This window comes from Protopterus annectens, chromosome 7.part0 (genome assembly GCF_019279795.1).
Source record: "Protopterus annectens isolate FY-2018-M chromosome 7.part0, PAN1.0, whole genome shotgun sequence".
Classification (NCBI taxonomy): domain Eukaryota; kingdom Metazoa; phylum Chordata; order Ceratodontiformes; family Protopteridae; genus Protopterus; species Protopterus annectens.
This window is the reverse complement of record NC_056739.1, coordinates 1,431,357,182-1,431,380,596: the sequence shown is the minus strand read 5'-3', so window position 1 is coordinate 1,431,380,596 and position 23,415 is coordinate 1,431,357,182. Positions and strand designations below refer to the sequence as shown.

The 23,415-nt window shown below is 40.7% G+C and overlaps 1 protein-coding gene across 13 annotated transcripts in view; it reads right to left on the bottom strand.

Annotated features, from left to right (window-relative positions):
• Positions 1–23,415, bottom strand: part of CHL1 (cell adhesion molecule L1 like) — a 1,311,467-nt gene that overhangs the window by 259,787 nt on the left and 1,028,265 nt on the right. The gene's annotated exons all lie outside the window — the stretch shown is intronic.

The following is a 23,415-nucleotide window of genomic DNA, read 5'->3' as shown; positions in this document are numbered from 1 at the left end:
AAAGACAACAACAACATTATTATTATTATTATTATTATTATTATTATTATTATTATTATTATTATCATCATTATATTATTTATATAAACAAATTACTTATTATTATATATTTGCTATGACATCTTATGTTTTGTTTATTATGTATAATTTCATATTTCTTTGTTATTCAATACATTTTCATTTTTATGACTGATCATTTTGTTTGCAATTATATTTGAAACTTTTTATACTGCTTTATTACTGTTTATTTATTTTTTGTAATTTTTGTTTAATTTGTTTTATGTTTTATTTATTTTTTTGGAATTTTTTTTATGTTGTTACCACAGCTCAGCACTGTAGGCCAGTGCCCCGTTATCTACCTACCCTCGCTCCACTGGATGAAGCACCAAGGCCCAGCACTGCTGGACTGCAGCTTGGTGGCAAACCCCCCCTGCTGTTCCTACCCTACCTGGACCCTCAGGTAGTCCTGCCCCAGGGACAAGGACTGTGGTCCCCTCTGGGAGCAAGGCAAAGGGGATGCATGCATCACCCAAGCAGAGTTGCCAACTGCGATATGTAGGATTGTGCACCAGACTATGTGCACATGCCTATGCCAGATGGAGAGCCTGCTTTCCATCCTGCTATGGCAGACTGACTATAGGTGTAGAAGTCAGCCACTGCAGCCATCAGTGCAGTAATGGGACAGTGCTGACAGTCCAATGGGTGAGGACTTGAGTCACACTGATACTGTTCTGACATCCATGAGATCTCAAACCCCCCACCCTACCACAACCAAGGTGTTCACCCCTTCTTGTGTTCTTCACTGACCCTGTCTCTTCTCTTGTATGTCTTGGATGTCTGCAAATGCTTGCTCACCTGCACAACTTACCTGCACCAGACTAGCCTATGTCCCTTCCCTAGCATTCTACTCTCTCCTTTAAAAAAAAGGGAACATGTCCCCCCAAAAAATACCCAATACATATCTCTACATTTTGCACATGTCTACTTGACACACTTAATTTGGTCTAAGTGGCTTCACAATGCAGTTCTGTTGTTGTCACCCATCTCTGTGGGGGTGACAGTCCAAATGCAGCTAAGAAAATGTACATGTGCTAGTTATTACTGTTGAAGAAATTGATAGCTATGGTTCTTTTCTACACCCCTCCTGTGCATTTCTGCTTTCCTTTCACTTTGTTTTTTCTCCCTGCTTGCTCCCACCTCCATTTCACCACTTTCCTATCTCCCCCCATTTCTTTTCTTTAAAGAATCATTGTGCAATGGTGACTGATGCACACCGTCGCTAAGCAATGGTAATTAGCTGTAGGAACAGAGAATGTACGTAAAAGTATCATACACACTTATAAAAATGTATGCAGGCACCCTATTTCAAACCCAGTACCTTCTGACTTTATCAGCAATGCATTAACCCATCCAGCCACAGAGTCAGTTAATTAGCAGATGTACTTTAAACAATTAATACTAATTGTCACAAATTCTCAATAAAGCGTGTATGCGCGATGCTGCACATTGCACAGCATTGCTCAGCAGGGCTGAAAAAATATTAAATAAATATTAGGAACATATCTGTCATCTTGGTAGAGCAAAACATTTGGACAAAGCGAAACATAATGGGTGACAAAGGGCCATCACTAAAGCGACATGTTGTAAATATTGGTCTTACAAACTTAGAAGCATGATAGAATAACAGTTATTTCATTATTATTCATTGGTTTAATTAAGTAGCAGGACTATGCAACAGCACTTTATTGAGAAATTATCTATATAATGTGTAAAATATACCTGCTAGTCAACTAACTCTGTAACACTATCTGTTAAATGCATTACCGGTATATTTTTCTGGTTCAGATGGTACTGGATTCCAATACAGGTGGAGCTATTATTTTAAATTCTTGTATGTGTGCATCAGGATTATAAATTGTGATATTTATACTCTGTGTCATCATCTGTGTATACATACAATGCAGTAATGATGAAATGGCAGTTGCTAGATGATACTGGTATCCAATAAAAGTTAATAAGGTCCTTTTTACCATTGCAGTGCAATGCTCTGCAACTCACACCATTGCACAAAGATCCTTTAAAGAAAAGAAATGGGGGAAGGTAGGAAACTGGAGAAATGGGGAGCAAGCAGGGGGAAAGCAAAGTAAAAGGAAGACAGGAATGTGCAGGAAGTATGTGGGTATGAACCATAGCTATTCAGCTATCCATTTCTTCAACATTAACAACTGGGCACATGTAAAGTTTATTAGCTGAATTTGGACTGTCACATCCACAGAGAGGGGTGATAGCGTCATAATTGCATTGTGATACCAATTGGATCAAATTAAGTGTGTCACGTAGACACGTATGCAAAATGGAGAGCTATGTATGAGTGAAAAATTTGGGGGGGAATAGGTGCCCTTTTTTACTTTTTTAAAGCAGAGAGTAGCATGTTGGTGAAGGGATACAGGCAAGTCTGACTTACTTCACATCATTCCTAAGTGCACTCCACCATATACCTGGTAGAGTACAATACTCCTCTTTCAAAATATATTGTTCCAGAATAAATGTGTTACTGAGTTTGAATTCTGAAGCAACTCTCATCCACATTGGTTTGCTAGCTACACATTTGTGTTTTTATAATGGTGTACATCAGTAATGGATTGCATCTGACCTAGTCTGTCCCTCAGAGATGCTAATTCTAGCATGCACTGCTGAATTGCATGATAATCTAAATCCTGTGGAGCTACTCAACAAAATATAAAGCACTGATGTAGACACTATGCCCTTTCTTATATGAGCAGTGAGGAAATAGTGGAGTATGGCTACAACGTAAGCACTCACAGATTGTTAGTAGCAGCTACATTTAACATACATGTGTGTGTGCTACAGACTGAAGTTAATGCTGCTGCTGCCACCAATACCCATAGACAGAGAGAGTGAAGACTTTGCAGGGCAACAACACAGATGTTTTCCAGCCATTTGAGAGGTACAGAGTATGTAGAGTAGGCCGAAGGTCTTTCATAGGTCCTTTGAGAGCATTTTTAATATTAGACTGTTGTTTGTTTAGCACATTTGTCTCTTAGGCTGCTATATTTATTTTTTTTGGGGGGGTGAGTTCCTGCTTTGGCACAAAGTAGAATGGACTGTTGTGTTGGGTGTGTGAGCATAAGTGAGTATCTGTAATGGCACAAGCAAGGATATGTTTGGCATACTAATGTCCTCATTATGTAGTCCTCATGTTATTTGCTGGTCACGGCTGAATTTTTAAATTGTAATCAAGTGGTGAATACTGGTAGCCTTCCAGTACTGCTTTATCTGTACACAGTTTTTTTTTTTTTTTACTGATGTGATCCTTATGTGTTACCATTATTTTGTCTTTCAGTAAACCATATGCCCGCTCAGGGTAGGCCCCCCTCTTCAGACGCAGAGAATGACCTCATAATTGAAGCATTATGGCAACATCATCCATCCTGATGTCCAGTGGGTGGGCAAATATGTCACAACATGCAGCCCAAATGTCAGGGCAATTGGGCAACAAAATCACAGCTACAAGCAGATGCAACACAGAGCCATGGACATGATTCATGCTGCAAGGAGGCATTCTGCTGAAGTGGCACATGATCGTTAGGTCACTTGTGGTGGACCTGCAGCAGAACAATATCTCACCACCACTGAGGAATTCCTGTCAAACTTTTCCACACAGGACAGCTCCCTGCAGGAGCTTCCAGGTAGACTTTATTAGATCATCAGTAGAATACTGTTGCATTTATTTGGTAATAGTGGATATAATTCTAATGTGCATCAGGTTGTTTTTTTTAGTGAGGGTATTTAAGATAGCTGCAGTTTTAAGGTCATTTATAGGTTGTCAGCCACATTCTTGTTAAAATTGCAGTTACTGTAGATATAGATTATTACAGGTATTAACCCCTGTTATACTGTTAAATGTGGTGCTGTTGCCATTAACTCTCCCTGTACTTTTTTCAGGACCATCAGAAATCCACAGATCTAGGGCTCCTGTAGTTGATAAGCAGAATACATTTATGTCAGTAATGTAGAAATATTCCAGCATATCTGCTAAAGTGTAATCTCAGGTCTGCTGTATGGATTGCTGCACTGTCTGCATAATTATAATTGTCAAATGTACAGATATTTCCAGAATGTCCAGATATGTGACTCATACCTCTTGTCCATATTTAAGATCATAGTGATTGAGTTGCAACTATTGACAGGTCATTAAAGACTGGAGACAAAACATAATGACAGAGATCTCACATGCAGACTGCATACTCATAAATGTCATGGTGAAGTGATACCTGTTATTCTATCACCTTTCTAGGTTTGTAAGGCAATATGTCACAATAATACCTACTCTTGGGCCTTTGTCCACACATTATTCATGACTTTGTCCACATCCTTAGCTCTAAAAGGTTGAGAGGTATGAATGTCTGTAATACTGGCAGCTGTGTAAATTGCTCAATGCAAGTATTACTGTTTTCCTGTTTTCTTTCTTTTTATCGCAGGTGAACATGGAAGTGCATCTGTGTCCCCTAGGCCAACTAATGTCAGTGTTTCATCAGACTCTAATGATGATGGTGGACAACGTGAGGTACAGCTAGGGGTTGCAGAAGCTGATTCTGACACAGAGGTTGAAATCCAGTGACCGCTCCTCTTTATCATCCGACACAGCCAGTGTGAGGCTCAGCCACTGGTTGCTGAAGCTGATTCTGACACAGAGGTTGAAATTCAGTGACCACTCCTCATTATCACCAGACACAGCCAGTATGCCTACACATACCCGGTCCATTGAGGCTATACATATTGGACAGTTGGAGGGTGAGGACATTGACCAGGGAAGTGTGGCTACTACTGTGGCTTCAGTGACTGTTGACACTGGCCATAACCAAACTGTTGCTGAGGTGCCACAAAGGTGGATTGATAGAGGTGCTCAGAGGAGGCCTGCTGTCCCTCACTAATCTGTTGCAGGTATCCCATCATATGCCAATTGAAGTATGTGTACAGCCATCATGGAGGCACAGGCATGTTCAGAAGGAACTCCAGGAGAATGCTTAAACAAAACCTTGTTTAAGCTGGTGAGTGGGGCATCTGTACATATCACTATACAGTCAACTATTATGAAAACCTTTGAGATACATGCCTATTGCCTTGAGCACTTCTATGGTGAGACAGTGGTGATGATATGTCTGATGTGTATTGTCTTGCTTGTAGCCTGATTGTGCTTAGGATGTGTCTGCTGTTTAGGATGGTTTGTGGGGAGTACTTTTGCACATGATGGTTTGTGTTGGGTGCATATTATGAGTAGGAGTCAAGGTGTGTCAGCAGACAAGCTTTCTAGTATTACTCTTCTGGAAGCTAGACAGCACTGATTCCAGATTCCTACTATATGTGGCTCTCTTGAAATTTGTACTTCAGTGATATAGGGGATACAGGCTATTCAGTGCACATGAGGCAATATCTGCACAGAGTCAGAAACTCATGTCAACTATGCAAGCAGGGGAAACCGAGGGGAAATGCTAGTTGATAATGGGAGGGTTGAACCTGGTATCTGCATAGAGAATGCACAAAGGAGGGGTATATGTGATCTGACTGCCATTTTCAGGTGACTCATCTATGGAATGTACATTAAGAGGTCCCTCATAAGGTGTATCAATACCTCTGTTATTGATAGGTAAGTGGGTAAATTGCTCAACCACTTGTTATGCAACAGCGGTTCTGATAACTAGATCTGCTCTGCTACATAGCAGAAGCCAATTATATTTGAAAGCAAGTGTATTGACATTTCTGCATGTATGAGGGTAAAGTGTTACAGCCTCTGCACACCATCATTCCTCTCCTGTGTAAAGCATATCTCCACCTCCCCAGTGTCTCATACACTTTTACCCTACTCTAAACACAGACCACAATATCATCTGAAAAAACATAGCCCACAGGGACTCCTATGTGATCTAATATGTCAACCTGTCCATCACCTCTGCAAATAGATGTCTGTGCACAATACAAGTAATGTCATTGTTGGCTGTCTTATAATGGATGAGGTGACATCTACCCGTCTGTCAGATCAGTGTGTGACCGTGATCTGTTATGACATATACATATAGGTTCATAGGTTCATACTAGGCTATCTGCCCTAGGGCATTTAAAAGCCTAGCCAGAGTGTGTTTGGCTTTCACCACCCATTTTAAATTAATTTTCCTATGCCCTTTTTCGAGGTTAGTATACTGTGCCTAAGATTCCTCTTGAAGAGAGTCAATGAGGGACTCTGCCTAACCTGGACTGGGATTTTATTCCAGAGTGAAGGGAGCCTCTGGGTTATGAATCTGTCCCTCCAGCATGTCCTATTTATTTCAGTGCTGAGGTTCAAGTCTCTCGAGCGCGTAGCTCGATGGGATTTGTATTTTCTGAGGTGCAGCATGTCCATTAATTCCTGGTTGGACATGGCTTTATACGTCAGGCACAGATCACCTCTGAGCAGGCGGTATGCCACTGAGTAGAGCTGGAGTTTCTTTAACCGGGCAGCATATGGTATCTGTTTGAGCCCTTTGATCCTCTTGGTGAGGTACTTTTGGGGTCTTTCCAGTTGCTGCAGGTGTCTGGTAAGGTACATCCCAAAAGGGGCATTGTACTCAATTATGGGCCTGATGAGGGATGAGTAAAGAGGCATGATGACCTCCCCTGATCTAGATGTGAATCTCTTCATGATTAGGTGGGCTATATAAAATGTTTTTCTAACCACTTTGGCCACGTGGTTGTCAAATGAGAGATTGCTATCAACGTGGGTCCCAAGGCCCCTAATTACTTCTTCTGTACTTAATGGATTACCACCTATGTGGTAATTTGTGGGCACTTTGTTTTTGCCAGAGGGGATGACTATATACTTTTTGGCGTTTAGCTTGAGGTCATGGCTCTGGCACCAGTTGTCTGTTTCTATGAGGCCCTTTTGTAGGATGCTTGTGTCGGCTGGAGAGTCGATTATGGTGCCCAGTTTGCAGTCATCTGCGAACTTGGTCAGCCACAGTTCTTCCGTGTTGGCCTGTACCTCAGAGAAATATATAGCAAACAAGGGAGGTCCCAGGACTGAGCCTTGTGGGATGCCACTTGTAACTGGTTTGGAGTCTGACATGGCTCCAGCAATTCTAACCATGTGGGTTCTGTCCTTGAGTCAGTTTGCAACTCATCTAGTAACATAGGGGTTTATATTTAAGCTGGTGAGCTTATCTATAATGCCCAAGTGGGGTATTGTATCGAAGGCTTTTGCGAGGTCCAGGTAGGCTGTGTGGACCACCTTCCCCTCGTCAATGGCCTTGGTGACTGTTTCAAAGAAATCGACCAGGTTTAAGAGGCAGGATCTGCCCTTAACAAAGCCAAACTGGGTAGGATCCAGTGTCTGTAGGTCCCCAATATCTTTACTTATGAGGTCCATGATGATCATTTCCATAGCTTTGCAGACCAAGCTAGTCAGGCTTATGGGGCGATAGTTTCCAGGATCCGTTGAGGCACCACCTTTGTGGAGAGGGACCACTGTTGCTATACGCCACTTTTTGGGTACATATCCTGTAGTAAGGCAGTGATTGAACAGTAGTTTTATGTTTGGGTTTAGCTCTTCTTGGAGTTCATGTAGGACACAGCCCGGGACACCGTCTGGTCCCACTGATGCTGTGTTTTTTGCTTTGGAGAGGGCGGCTCTTACCTGAGCATCTGAGATGTCAGGGGGGCAGCACTCTGCTGGGATCGATATTTGCCCTTTTGGTGGGGGGGGGCAGTTTGCGCTGAACCTGTCAGCTAGGATGTTGGCAATGTCTGTGGGTTCGGTGTATTTTTTGTCATTTTGGACTAATTCTGAGCATATCTGGGAATTCCCACCCAGGTTCCTAACATAACTAAAGAAAGCCTTGTGATTATCCTTAGTGTCCTGTGCAATTTTTCTCTCGAAGCTGGCCTTAGACGATTTTATGAGTGCCCGTAGTTTTTTGCTAATACTTATCAGAGATGCCTTCCCTTTTTGGGATTTTGCTCTATCGTGCAGTAGCTTCCTCCTTCTATTGTATAGTTTGTTTATGGCTGGGGTCCACCAGACAGGACGTCTGCCTTTGAAGGATTGGGTCTTGATTTTATTTGGGATTGCATGATCCATGCATTCCTGAAGGTGTTCATAGAATGCTTTTATAAAGGATTCTGCGGTCTGGGCCGTATTTTCTACAGGCCCGGGGGCTTTGAAGGATTCCACCTCGGTTTTGAGGGGTGTGAAATTTGCTTTAGAGACGTTTTTCACTGTGGTTTTCTGGGCAGGGGCTGGGGTCGGGATGTGAATATCCAGTGAGATTAGTTTATGGTCTGATCTTACCAGTGAGGGATACACTTCTGGTCTGGAGCATAGAGTCCCCATGTTGGTGATGATCAGGTCCAGTATGTTTTCCCCTCTTGTGGGAGTGGTAACAAGTTGTTCCATAGCATTTGAGTTTATAAATTCTAGGAACCTTTGGGCTAGGGTGTTGGAGCTAGAGTAATGCTCCCAGTCTATGTTTGGGTAGTTGAAGTTGCCCAATATAATGGTGTTTGGAGAGACTTTCATATTTTCCAGTGTTCTCAGGAAGGCCGAGTGGGGTTCCTGGGTTTGGGAGGGTGGTCTGTAGCAGGCTATAAACTGGAAGGCAGTTTTACCCACTGTTAGTTGCACATGGATGGTCTCTGATGCTTGCTGTGCCACCAACCTGGAGGTGTGGGTATCTTTGACGAATATTGATACTCCCTCCTTTTGTGGTTTGGTCCAAGTTTTGGGGAAAAGCATGGTATGAGGTATAACCTGGTAGTGCTGGGGTGCTCTCGGGAGCCTTGAACCAGGTTTCTGTAACTGCACAGATATCGATGTTCTCCATGTTAAGGAGAGTTTCGAGTGTGTGCATCTTGAGGTTTAGACTTCTGGCATTGAGTAGCATTACTCTTAGTTTCTTATCCCTTGTGATACCTATGGAGGTGGGTTTGTCTTTTGAGCCTTGCCTAAAAAAGGCACTATGTGGGTAGCAAGAGCCTTTGCCAATATCCGAAGGCCCAGGGGTGACAGGTGCAAGCCTTCCCTAGCGAAGCATCGTGGCTTGTCAAGCATGTCATCCCAGGCTGACAGGCATTGGATCCCCTTTGAATGACACCAATACTTAAGCCAATTTTTGAAATTGATCATATTGTCTTCATATTGTGGCATCATTCTTGGCGAGGGTAAGATGCTACTCAAGGTCAGGGTCATACCGGCCTGGGCTACATGCTCAGAGAGCTCCTCTATGTCTCTTTTCATGTAGTCCAGGGAGGTACATCTCAGGTCATTCACACCAGCATGGACAATGACTGAGTCATATTTGTACTTGCCTAGGAGTGACCTGAGTGCTTGTGTTATGTGGCGGATCCTACCGCCCGACAGGCAGCTCACCGTGACCTTCTCCTTGTTCAGCCTGGTGAGTGGGATGTCAGTGTGCCTGATGATAGAGTCACCTATTACAAGTGTATCAGGTGTGTTGTTTAGCCTTAAGGGCTGTGACTGTTCGGCACACTGGCTTTGTGAGCTATGTGTTGCACGTGTTTTGTTTTGGGGTAGCGGTTGCTTGGGTGTCTGCTTTGGAGGTATCTGCTGCTTAGGCAGATTTTTATTTAGAGCCTAAATAGAGCTTTTATTTAGAAGACAATATAGCTGATGACATCAGCAGTGTTTGATGAACAAAAAAGGAAAATGTCACTTGGGCTGATGTAAACTGCTCTGTGCAACATCCACCAACAGCTCACACACATACAAAAACATTTAAATGCAGTGAGAATAGAACCCCTACCTATAAAAGTTTATGAACTATAGATCAGAGTACTTAACACACTGGCCACAGCACAAGTGTGAGTTTAAGAGGACTGCAGGTGATCTTATGGTAGATGACTTCACTAGGGCACATGGGTGACGAGTTTGGAGGCCTTCCTTGACTGGGTGTTTGTGCAAGCACCAAAGCAGTGCAAAACCATGCCATTTGAGAACTCAGTGTGGGATACACATTTCGGTTTATACACACATGCACACACACACACACACACACACACACACACACACACACACACACACACACACACACACACATGTACACACACACTGCAGTGAGATTAGAACTCCTACTTAAGTTTACAGACTACAGATCAGAGTACTTATCACATGCATCACAGCACAAGTCTGATTTCAACAGGACTGCATGTGATCTTATGGTAGAGTATATTAGCAGGCCACATGGGGGAGAAGAGTTTGGATGCCTGCCTAAACTGGATGTCTGTGCAAGCTGCAAGCACCAAGACAATGGAAACCATGCCATTTGTGAAGTCAGATTGAGATACACATTCCACTTTTGTTTATACACACATAAATGCAGTTGACTGCAGTGAGATTAGAACCCCTACCTATCTAAGTTTACAGACTACAGAATTAGTACTTAATGCACATGCCACAACACAAGTCTGGTTTTAAGAGGACTGCAGGTGATCTTATGGTAGAAGACATTGGCAGGTCATGTGGGGGACAAGAGTTTGGAGGCGTGCCTCAAATGGATGTTTCAGCAAGCACCAAAGCAATGGAAAACCATTTCATTTGTGAAGTCAGATTGGGATACACACTTCCACTTTTGTTTGCACACACACACACACACACACACACACACACACACACACACACACACACACACACACACACAGTTGATTGCAGTGAGATTAGAAAACCTACCTAATTTTAAGACTACAGATCTGTGTACTTAATGCACGTGCAACATCAGAAGTGTGTTTTATGTAGGACTGCAGGTGAACTTATGCTAGATAGCATAAGCAAGCCATGTGTTCAACAACAGCTTGGGATGCCTGCATCATCACATTGCTTCATAGTGTTAGCCGAGTCTAGTAGCCTAGCAGACAAATACTGTTTATTAGCCTAGTTGTGTAACAGGAATACCCTTATTGAGTCTATTTTTCTGTTTGAGTTTGTATAAGCAAGCCTGTGAGTACCATCAATTGGCCCTGTCCATGAGATAGAACACAGCATCATATATTACAACTTGTACAGTGTTTGATATATGTATGGAAAACTCAAGGTGACCCAGGGTTTTTGTGCTTGTTGGTGGTATTGCTGGTGGGGAAACAAAGGGATGGCTTGTCAATATGTACATATAATTACACTGTGCCTTCATTGCAATTTGAGGGCACAGTATAAGTATATGCACATATACTTATACTGTGCCCTCAAATTGCAATGTTTCCACATATAGTCTTAGGGGAGACATAGTGTCTGAGAATGATAAGACACCTTACCTTTCAACTGTCCAGATTTTCGCATAATATCCAGATGTTTGACTTAGTCTGTTTCACACAGTATTGTGGTTTTCTGGAAAATCAATGGCAAGTCATTGAGAAATGTGGTCAATAAATAATGTCAGACATCTGAACTTCACACATCACATCCTTCAGAAAATTCTTGGTAATGCAATACTTGTAACTCTATCGCATTTCTAAGTTTATAAGTGGAATATTTAAAAAGTGTCCCAATTTTTAGGCCTTTTCCCCCATTATTTGTTGCTTTGTCATGATTTCCTGCTCCAAGAGCTTGAGAGGTATGTAGAGCATTATGGACATATCATCATCTTCTTTCGGCTGTTCCCGTTAGGGGTCACCACTGCGGAACATCTGTTTCCATTTCTTCCTGTCCTCTGTATCTTGCTCTGTCACACCAACCACCTGCATGTCCTCTCTCACCACATCCATAAACCTTATCTTAGGCCTTCCTCTTTTCCTGTTGCCTGGTAGCTTCATCCTTAGCATATTTTCCCAATATACTCAGCATCCCTCCTCAGCCCATGTCCAAACCAACATAATCTTGCCTCTCTGGCTTTGTCTCCAAACCTTCCAACCTGGGCTGACCCTCTAATATACTTATTCCTAATCCTGTCCATCTTAACATCTTTACTCTATCACATCCAGCTCTAACTCCTGCCTTTTTGTCAATGCCACTGTCTCCAACCCATATAAGATAGCTGGTATCACTACCCTCTTGTGACCTTCCCTTTCCCTCTTACTGATACTCGTCTGTCACAAATCACTCCTGACACTCTTCTCTACCCACTCCATCCTGCCTGTACGCTCTTCTTCACATCTCTTCCACACTCACCATTACTCTGAACTATTTATCCCAAGTATTTAAACTCATCTACCTTCACCACCTCTACTCCTTGCATGCTCACCATTCCTCTATCCTCCATCTCATTCACACACATGTATTCGTCTTAGTCCTGCTGACCTTCATTCCTCTTCTCTCTAGAGCATATCTCTACCTCTCCAGGGTCTCTTCCACCTGTTCCCTACTCTCACTACAGATCACAATGTCATCTGCAACCATCATAGTCCACGGGGACTCCTGTCTGATCTTGTCTGTCAACCTCTCCATACCATTGCAAATAAGAAAGGGCTCAGAACTGATCCTTGATGTAATCCCACCTCCACCTTAAACGCATATATATATATATATATATATATATATATAGAGAGAGAGAGAGAGAGTGCTGTAGCATGAGAAGCATCAGATTTCTGCTATGTTTAACTGTACATGCATGCATCTTTGCTTCTTTTATACTGTTTGCATGTCAGTAACAGTGTGCAAATGTGAGGTGCATTGCTCACATCTGAGTCATACTATTATGCAAAATATACCTGCTGCTACAGCCAGGCCTATCTCTACATCAAGTTTGGATTTCCCGATTACTAATGGGCAATGATTGAATGTATCCGGTGTCTGTGGTTGGCAGTCAGAAATAAATCATATTTCCTCTTTCACTCTTTCTGCACTGCTCCGCTCCGTGCAAACTGACTAAACCTTGAAAAAGTTTTAAACATGCAGTGCATTGTGCAAATGTGGAATTAAGACAAGACAAAGGTGATAACAGTACTGGACACCAAATCACAGTCTGTAAAACACAACATATTGCTAGTTCACATTCAAAACCTCTACTTATATCAGGATTCAAAGCATCAACAGCATTACAGCTTCATCAGATAGGAGGGCTACCTTAGGCCTTTTGGCCACAGAAGCAGCTTGCCAGAACAGGGGCCATTCGTCACACAGTCACCTGCATAACAATGTACACTGCTATACATGAGTTACCTAACACATACAATGTATGATCAAATCTACAGTATTCTCCTGGAAATGTGGGGGATAATAATTGTGACAAACACCCATATACCATTGGTTTAGGGGTAGCATAGATGAGTTACTGTTATGGCAGTTACAAGGGGACACCCCTGTTTTGAGGGGTGGGGAAACAAACCACATCTACTGTTAGGATACAGGTAAGTCTGAAGTCAGACACTGGAACATGTAGCCTCACTTTCTAGCTTCTGTCTTGAATGACGTACCAGTAATCTGTTGCAGTAGGACTGTATGAAGGTTTCATGCATGAAGCCTACTAATTACAAATGGATTCATACTAGTAAAATAGTGTCATTAGTCACATGTTACTTAATTTTCTGTACAAATACACCACTATTTACTTGCATACTGTACCAAGTTCATAGATATAAAGGTTATGTCATAATACTCTACAAGACTACAGTGTAGGTTAAGGACCTACATTGCAAATGCAGCAGTTGACACAACTGTAGTTCAGGGTTGACTCTTTATGATGCAAGCAGTACACAGCCAATACATGCATAGGTACAGGCCGTGTGAGTTGCCTGGCATAATTTTTCATGTATGTATGTGAGTAGGAGAAAGGTATTAGTCCATAGGTCCATAAGTGGTTAGTGAATATGCTATGTGCTGTCTCTTAGCCAAAGCAAGGGCATACTGAGCATGCCTACATCTCCATACATGGACAGCAGCTGTGGGTTCCTCCTCCGAATCCTCCTGTGACTGTGACTGTAGTGAGCGATTGGTGGGAGGGATGTGTGCCCATTCCCCTTGCTGATCTTGCTGCAGCTTTTTCCACAAGATTTTACTGTGGAGTATTACAGATATTGTAAATATTTGTGTACATGTGCATGGAGTATACTGCAAGGCTTCACTGGATATATCTAGGCACTGGAATGACGACTTCAGAAGCCCAAGGAGATGCTCTGTGATGTTCCTAGTTTGTATGTGTGCCTGATTATGGAGTTCTGCTGTGTGTGGGTGTGTGTGAGTGCATTTCTGATGGGTGTTATCATTCATGGTTCCAGGTACTAGCCAACATCCCCCAGTAAATGGCCCTGTTGGATGTCCCCCACAAGCAAACATCTGATACAGCTGTGATGTGTGCCAGATATGGGAGTCATGATAACTTTCCTGGTTGCCAGCATACACATTCAAGATAATCCCCTGGGCAGTGCACATGACTTGGTAGTTGATGGGGTGCTATCCCTTGTGGTTAATGTAGATTCTACCCTGCTCACCAGGTGGTGCCTTGATGTATACATGAATGTAATCTATGGCACCCAGTACTTCAGGGTAGTGTTCTACATGGTAGAACCATTGCATATTGCTGGCTCTGGGGAAAAGGGGAAGTGATATGTACTCACTGGAATGTAGGAGCATAGCATCCAGGAACTGGTGCATCCTGGATGCTGACACCTGCGACACCACCATCATGTCCCCAACTGGTATTTGAAAAGTGTCTGTAGCTAATATCCAAAGGGCTACACATAGCATAATTTTCAATGGGATGGGTTACCCTCAGTTTGCTCAGGCTATAAGTAGAGGGTGACAGAGTTCACAGAGTTCTTGTAATATGTCCCTGTCCATCCTGTAGTGCTCTACAATCTCCAGCTCATATAATACCTGGAAGGTTACCCTGGGAGTGAACGCTCTTCTCCTTCTCAGCCTAGGCATATTGTCAGCAGCATCACTGGCATTGTCTTCAGCCTCTAGCACATGCAGATGTTGAATAGCTGCTGCAACCCCTAGTACTATCTCAGTTAAAAATTCGAAGTCTCTACTACAGTGGTCTTGAAATCTCAAAGTATTGATGGAAAATCGGAATGTAGGCTATGTGCATACTTTATACATTTCTTGAGTAGGTCCACCATGTGAGATTGGCTAATTAAGATGGAATTCACCTGCTTAGGATATAATTAATATGATTTAAAGGTCCTACTTCAGTGTGCAGTAGTACACTGTGTGCAGCAGAGAGCATATGTGTATAACTAAGTTATATTTTCATCCACGTTCTCATAAATGGTACAGAAAATGCTAATTACTGCTAATTACACTTCATTTCTATAAGCTGCAATGTCAGAACAATATGAAAAAAGTTGCCATATCCTGTACTTGAGCCCAGGACCATCTGCACTTCAGTCCAACACTTTATACCTGTCACCAAAGGAATAATTATAGAAAGTCCCATAACTAGAGAATATTATCAGAGCACAGCCCCACTTACTGGGTTTGTGTGATGCCCAGCAGTGCTCAGCAATATTGATTGACTGCATCAGGTTTTTGTTTTTGGATGTCTAGCTCATGTCTGATACGTGGGTGGTCTGGTCATGCAAACAATGTATGCATCACCAAAACTGTTTGCGCCAAGTTGTGCACTGTTGAAACATGTGCAACACACCCAAAAAAAAACAACAAAGTTTGCTGAGATACCGCCCTTATGTCATCGACATCCATGAGAAACAAACACTGTGTAGGAGCTTATACGAAGTGAACATTCCTACACAGTTCCTGTGTTTTATGATTCAACAGATTCACTGACTTTTGCACTCATTTGCATAACAACCATGCTGACAGCCAGGAATCTTCATTGTTAGTTGCCATGTAAGCTGGGCAACAGCATGGGAGCTGATTTTAAAGATAAAAGGTAGAGTATTACTCTACCTATTGTGACACTACATTATACTCCTCTTTTCTATGATGTTTCTGTTATTCATATTTAAAACCTTTTGCAGCAAGTGGTGGATTGTGCAAACATGAGGTAAAAAAATATTTTAAATGTATACCAATCTGACACACACCCCTGATGCTTTTAGACATCCACAGTGTATACATCACACATTATATGTGTGTTGTTACCTTTTGATGGGCATCCTGTCAATATTTAAGGGCCTTTACATGCCCTTGCTTCCGTGTAGACTCCTGTACATGGACAATTTCCACATACATTATCAACATGGACATGGAGTCTACATGGTTGTGTTTAAGGTTGGTGGATCACTCCACTGTGTAGTTTTGCTTCATTAGCATAAATATCAGCTAATTATGCTGAAATTTGAATTCCACGAAAGTTTCTGGTATTGCACATGAGTGCATGTGATTGCACGCTGCTACACAGAGATTGCTGTCTCTAAAACTCTCTGTGCCCATGTTCACATTGGGCCACTACACACACACAGAAAAAAATGACTGTGTAAGCTTTACTGAATTAGCAGCAAAAGGTTTGAATGTCTTAAAATGAAGTGCATACAAGATTTGCTATCAGCATCGATGTTTACACTTTACAAAACTGTTAACATAAGGTAGAATTCAAGCTTACAGCCATGGGTTAAAATAGATCTGATTCATGTTGGCGATGTGCATTTCTTCCAGCTATTTTCACATGATCTGGTGGTATCTCATGTTACATATTTATATCTATATCTATCTATCTATATATATATATATATATATATATATATATATATATATATATATATATATAATCTATGGATCCCCTACAAAACACAGACATTCCAGAATGCCGACAACCATATGGCCAACATCATATGATCGACATTCAGTATGCAGACATTGTGAGAGGTCCACAGAAAAGGAAAATAAAATTTCCTTTCAACTGTTAGCAGGGGGGCTCTGCCCCCCACACCCCCGTAACTTTAATATACCAACTCCGAGATTGCACTACAGTGCAGGAATGGAAATCTTTCCATTTCGCACTATAGTGAGATGCTGGTTCTGCATTGTCGGCATTCTGAATGTCGGCAAACTGAAGGGAACCCATAATGTATATATATATATATATATATATATATATATATATATATATATATATATATAGCTCTACACACACACACACACATACACACACACACATATATATATATATATATATATATATATATATATATATATAAATATATATGGGTCTACCAGAAAATATTGAAATCTGACATTATCAAATTCCACATCGTCAAGATGAAATCAGCAAATCCCCACTTCAGCGAAACACTGGATCGGTAAAACTATTCCCAGAGTAAGTATCCTATTGGCCAAAAGGTGAACTTTCCCCTTTTCCCAATGGTAGTGCTGTCTTGGAGTTGGTATATTTAGTTGGGGGGTGCAGCCCAATCCACATTTGGAAATATGGGAGTGTAGCCCCCTACCTGGATGGGTTGGGGATGGTGCGGTTCCATTTTTGTGACTTTTGATATTAGTGATTACTTACCCTGGGAATATATTTCACAGTCCCGTCTTTTGCTGAAGTGGGTTTTCAATGATTTTGTCTCGACGATGTGAAATTCAGTAATGTGGGATTTTGATGGTATGAAATAGACCCATATATATATATATATATATATATATATATATATATATATATATATGTATAGTTTTTTTTTTTTTTTGAGAAACATACACAGATTTCACCATTCAATGCACTAAAGTATGCCAAATCAGAGAATTTACAACTTCTTTTCTGGAAGGTAGCCACCGCATTATGTTTTCATTATCATTATAGGACACTGCAACTAAAACAAAAAACTTAAGTTTAAAAATATCAGTAAATATCTGCACTTTTATCTGGGGTGCAACTGTCTCAGAGAAATTATTACATAATAATTTTGTCCTAGAGACTACCCCATCTATGGAACAGGCTCCCCATCCAAGTGAAGCAGAGTACCTCCCTAAACCAATTCAAGTGCAACTTGGACAACTGGATGCCAATCCGAAAATTCATCCCTTGTTTGGCACCTATGTCTCTGATGCAAACAGGTAACCTGTAAAAGGCTCATCTGCCAGGCCAATGCTTACACTTATTAAGGTATCAGAACTTGTCAGAGATTTGGAATGCATGGCTATGCTTAAAAAGGCCCTTGTGGTCGTTAGCCTAGTAAACACCTATGAACCTATGAACAGAGTCTAGATTATGTGATCGAACGTTAAGGTAATTGAACACCTAAACCTAAACGTCGACCTATAAATGTCGAATCATAAAAACGTGAATGGCTATTTACTTAAATTTTTTCCCTGGGAAAAAATTTGCTTGGCCGTAGGAAACAAAACAAACATTTAAACACTAATTAAGTGGGAATGGAAAAACATTTATAGGTGTTACATCATCTAAATGTTCGATCAGATAATATACAGCCTATGAACCTATGAATGAAATATATTGCTACAATTTATAGTGATGAAAGAATAATGTGCAATTAAATGTATAGATATATATATATATATATATCAGCAATACTGTGAAGCAATCCCATACTCTGGATGTGAAATACCTGTACAGAAACAGATTTTGTTGAATGTTAGCAAAATGTATAGTTTGAATTTGCTAAATACTATTATCATTAAGCAGTAACCCAAAACTGAGTATGGGTAATGCTGGATTTATTGACGGATGGTGTGTTTTGCTTATGAGGGCAAAGCCCAAGTGATCAAAGAAAGGCAACTGTGGGTAAATCCAGAATTACCCACCCCAGGAATGGGTTATTGCTATTATACAATGACATTATTTAAGAAAGAAATTCCTTGCCTTTTTTAAATAATGTCTTTTCATAATGGATCTGCAGTGTTCCTCCGTGTTGTTTCCCTCATTTCTGTGTTTTCTGATGTACTGTACATGCAAATAGGACTTACTTCCCCATGCTTGCATAATACATCTGTGCTGTTCAACAGAAGCACTGGAGAAAAAAGAACCTCTGCTGCCTTTTTTTTTTCTTTTAGTAAAAAAATGTGGACATTCTCCAAAAATCTGGATAATTCACAGGTATGATAGTCTGCCAAGACTGTACAGAAACATAAGGAAAATCAGCTGTGTTTCTGTTTCTTTAATTTTGTAGAACGCATCAGATTTATCTTGTATTTATTCTGTGCTCTATAATATATATTAGCAGAAAAGTATGCGGCCTGACTTTTTTCTATTTTGGTACAAGCTTGCTTTACAATGGGCAAGCCCATTGGGCTAACCAATCAGTGCTCATGTTTTTTTTGTTAATGCTAATGAGAAGTCATTGTATAGTATAATATAATTAGGCAGTACAAGGGGTGGAGAATACTTTTATTCTGACATTATCAGAGACACATTCAAATCAGAGCTATTATTTCTTGTGCTGATGCCTATACACTTAATGGGTATTGTACATTGAAAATGTCCAGTACGAAACATATACAATTTGCAGCATCTTTAACATAGAAAATTGTAAAGAGCGTGAAAAATTTTTAATCTACCACATACAACTAGTCTTATGTATCTAAAACTATCAAATAGAGCAGAACATTAAAAGTAATGGAACACGTACATCATACGTACACAATGCAGAACATCAGGATCCCCATCTATAACAGGAATCATGTAAGATGCAAATATTATTTATTTTGAAGTCTAGAGAATCAAGCTTTTATCAGATGGTGATTTATGGGATTGTTGCCCTGAAACAGTATGTTATTAGGAGCATTTCTTATAATGTCAGTGGTGGCACCGTGGTGCAGCATTTACCATTTTTGCCCCACAGTGCTTTCTTCTCAGGTTCATTTCCTGGCTGGCATAATTAGTTTATACACTAAACACGTTCTTCTTGTGTTCTGCTACATTTTTTGTTTTTTGGTTGCTCTGGCTTCCTGCTCTTGATGAATTGATGATCAGCCAAATTACTGATAAGTGGGCTGTGCTCTATGTGTGTGTGTGTGTGTGTGTGTGTGTGTGTGTGTGTGTGTGTGTGTGTGTGTGTGTGTGTGTGTGTGAGCTGGCTTCTGTGTGTGTTTGTGCATGTAGATGAATATGTATAAGCACATCATCTGATGAACTGGAATCTCATGCAGGACTTAGTTATCTATCTTTTGCTCTGACACTTCCAGTTCTCCAGCAACCTTCAACAGGATACAGTGCATCTGAGTCAACAAAGGAATGAAGAAGTAATAATCTCCAAATGCTGCTGAAATATCAGGTTGAAAAACCCACTGCTGCTGACTCATTCAGTTCTTTCTCAAGCACAAATATTGTCCCATAAACTCACTGCAAAATGAAAGGAAACAGATGACATGTAGTTACATTCCATTTCCTTTTTGTTATTCAGTTAACTCCACGGCTTTAGTCATACTCCGTTTTACAAGACAGCATGCAGTTATGGAAAGCCAGCATACCTTCATGTTTCTGGAGCTAGGAGGAAACATGAGTACCCAGATAAAACTCATGCAGACCTGGACAAACTGCAAGGTTGTTGCAGGCAGCTATAAGAGGTCTGCTCATAGCCCCAGAATCATTTGTGTGTATATTTCCATGCATATATATATATGTATATATACATAGTCAGCAAGATAGATATAAATGTGCACTTTTTTGCTGGAAGGCTAATGCATTTCCATTATTTTTTGTTTTTGTTTTTGTCTGGCAGATTTCAGCTACTCTGACATCTCAATGGCACATTATTTCCTGATAGGTGACAAACAGTTACAAAATCCTGTTGACCAATCTGCCTAGTTTTCTAGTCCCTTACTTTTATCACAATGTAGCCTATGCAGGGCCGGTGTAAGCATTTTGGGGGCCCCCAGCAAATGTCAAGTTGGGGGTTCCTTAGGCACTTCCAGCAGAAGTATCATCCTAACAATGCCATCCATCCTAAGCAACCTTTTATTTCATGCTGCAAACTTTTTAGGAGTAGTATCCACAGACAGACGTGCAGTTACAAGCTTTTGCATTACAACAGGCCTATATACAACACTATCACTATGTTGAACTGTCTAACAAATAGGCAGTTACGGTTACTGGCACTTAGTTGCAACAATGATACATTGCAACAAGTCTATGTACAGGTCTGGACTTAAAGTGAAATGATGACCGGACCTACATTTCAACATCCCACACACACACACACACACACACACACACACACACACACACACACACACACACACACACACACTCCAGTCCTCTCCTCTGATTCCTTCTCCTTTTGGGCTCCCCATACCATCCACGTTACTTTTTTCTTCATTTTCTCACATTTTGCCTTACTGTCAGCTTTTTCAAGAAGCCATAACTTTCTATATGCTCTGAAGTGCATTTTACACAACCTTTTCATCCAATAATAGCTTGAACAGAAATTATGATTAAGGAAAGAAATTCACTGTTGTGGTTCAGCTTTAATTTTCCTTGCATCCTTTCAACACACCTTTCCTGAACAAGACAGCCCAGTAATAACCATTTAGGAAATAACTCAAGTCAGGGCCCAAGAAGCCACAGGTTTACAGATGGTCTGGGATGCATTTTAGAGCTTTTTCTCAACATTTTACTCCAATGGTGGCCTAAATAAAAATCATGAAGAAAAAAAGAATTTCAGTCTTATTTTTTTATTTCAAGGAAGACATAATTTGTGCCCAAGACTTAATTTTCACTTACAGCAAACTAACAAGCCAGTAGTTGTGAGAATATTTAAGTCTTATCTGGAAATAACTGCCTACCTCCCTAACACTCTAAAAAAGATATTCACTGCCTATGCATCCCTCTGGTGTTAGACTGGGATGAAAGCAGAGATTTAAATTACCTTTGTCATATATTTCAAGTCACTGATGATATACAGATACATAGCATGTTCACACCCCATCAAAGGCAGCCACATGTATATGTGCCTAGTACGTGATTGTGAGAATGATTTCAGTAATATTCAAATTTGTTGCTCCTAGACAGTACACCTCTCTTACACAAGCTATAGTAACCTTCTTTGTACACCTCTGAGGTCTGTGAGAAACACAGCCCTCAGCTCAAATGCAAGCTATAATGACTTCATGTGCGCACCTCTAAGGTTTGACTGTGATGAAAATTAAAGATGTAATATCCACACAATCTCCAGCCCCTCATAACCCATAGCAGCATTATGTACACACACACATTTGAGCAGGGCTGGTTTTAGAATAGGTGTGGTTGTAAACAGAGGCTATTATTAGCTTTATCCTAAAAGGGTCATATCTCATCACCATTCAGGTTAAACAGCGTATTCAGAAAATTGATACATTTTTCTCCAACAAGCAACCCCCACAGAGCCAAGGATGATAAAGGGAGTCCCCATTATCCATTTAGACAGGCTGGTGAGTAGGGGCAGTCAGACTCCAAGAATATCTAAGTGTCTGAATGTTCTGTGATATATGTTATGTCTTACTTTCGAAATATAATTACTTGTTAGGTACATTTTTTACTGATACACAGAAGAATAATGTCTATGCCCTGGCATTATTGGGCGTATGCACAGATAAAAATCAGTGATGTTTTTTACACACACAAACACACACACACACACACACACACACACACACACACACACACACACACACACACACACACACACACACACAAACATGCATAAGCCACAGCAGTACTAGTTATGTATTTATTTCAGCAAACAGCAATGCCTTGTGCAACACTGGTACTGCCACACCAGATTAGTCTCTGCTGTTTAGCAGCCATCAAACAGCAGAAGTGGTAAGATTTATCTCATTGAGGAGTAATGCATACTTGTCACTGTCCCTACTTTCACAGACCTTCCCTGATTTTGTTCATACTTTTGCTTTATCCGTTGTAAAAAGTCTGATTTGCTGGTAAATCATTGAGGATTACAAACAGTCAATTAATCCAGACATCTGCGTTTTATACTTATTGTCCAAAAATAGATGTTGATGCAAAAGATGTTATTCTAGTAACTTTTTAAGTGAATTAGAGTAATATTTAAACATATTTCTGATTCTGAGTATTTATTCTATTATTTTTGGGATTGTACTGAATTATTAAACAAAGAAATTGAGTTATAGCATCTGGCGTTCTGGTATTAGTTATAAAACTACCTGAAAGAGAAACTATCCCTGATGATCGGAAGCATCAGCTCTTCTTAAAATCCAAAGTTTGCACTGAGTTAAGTCACTCTGGGCTGCTGATCCCTCTAGTGCTTATATTGCTCATGTTCATTATCAGCTTCATTCTAACAGGGTCATATCACAGCTCTGTTCATGTTAAAGAGCATAATTAGGAAATTAATGCATTTTTCATTCCTCGTTTTTCCCCAACCAGCAGCAGCTTTTGTGGGGCCCCCACACAGACAAAGATGATTAAGGGGGCCCCTGGCAGCCATGGTTTTGCAGGGACCAAATGTTGGCTATGTAGTTAGCTTTAGTGGAGAAAATGTCCAAAAGCAGGGTTTAACTAAGCCAGGAGCACTATGTCAGTGGTAAAATATTTAATGGAATTC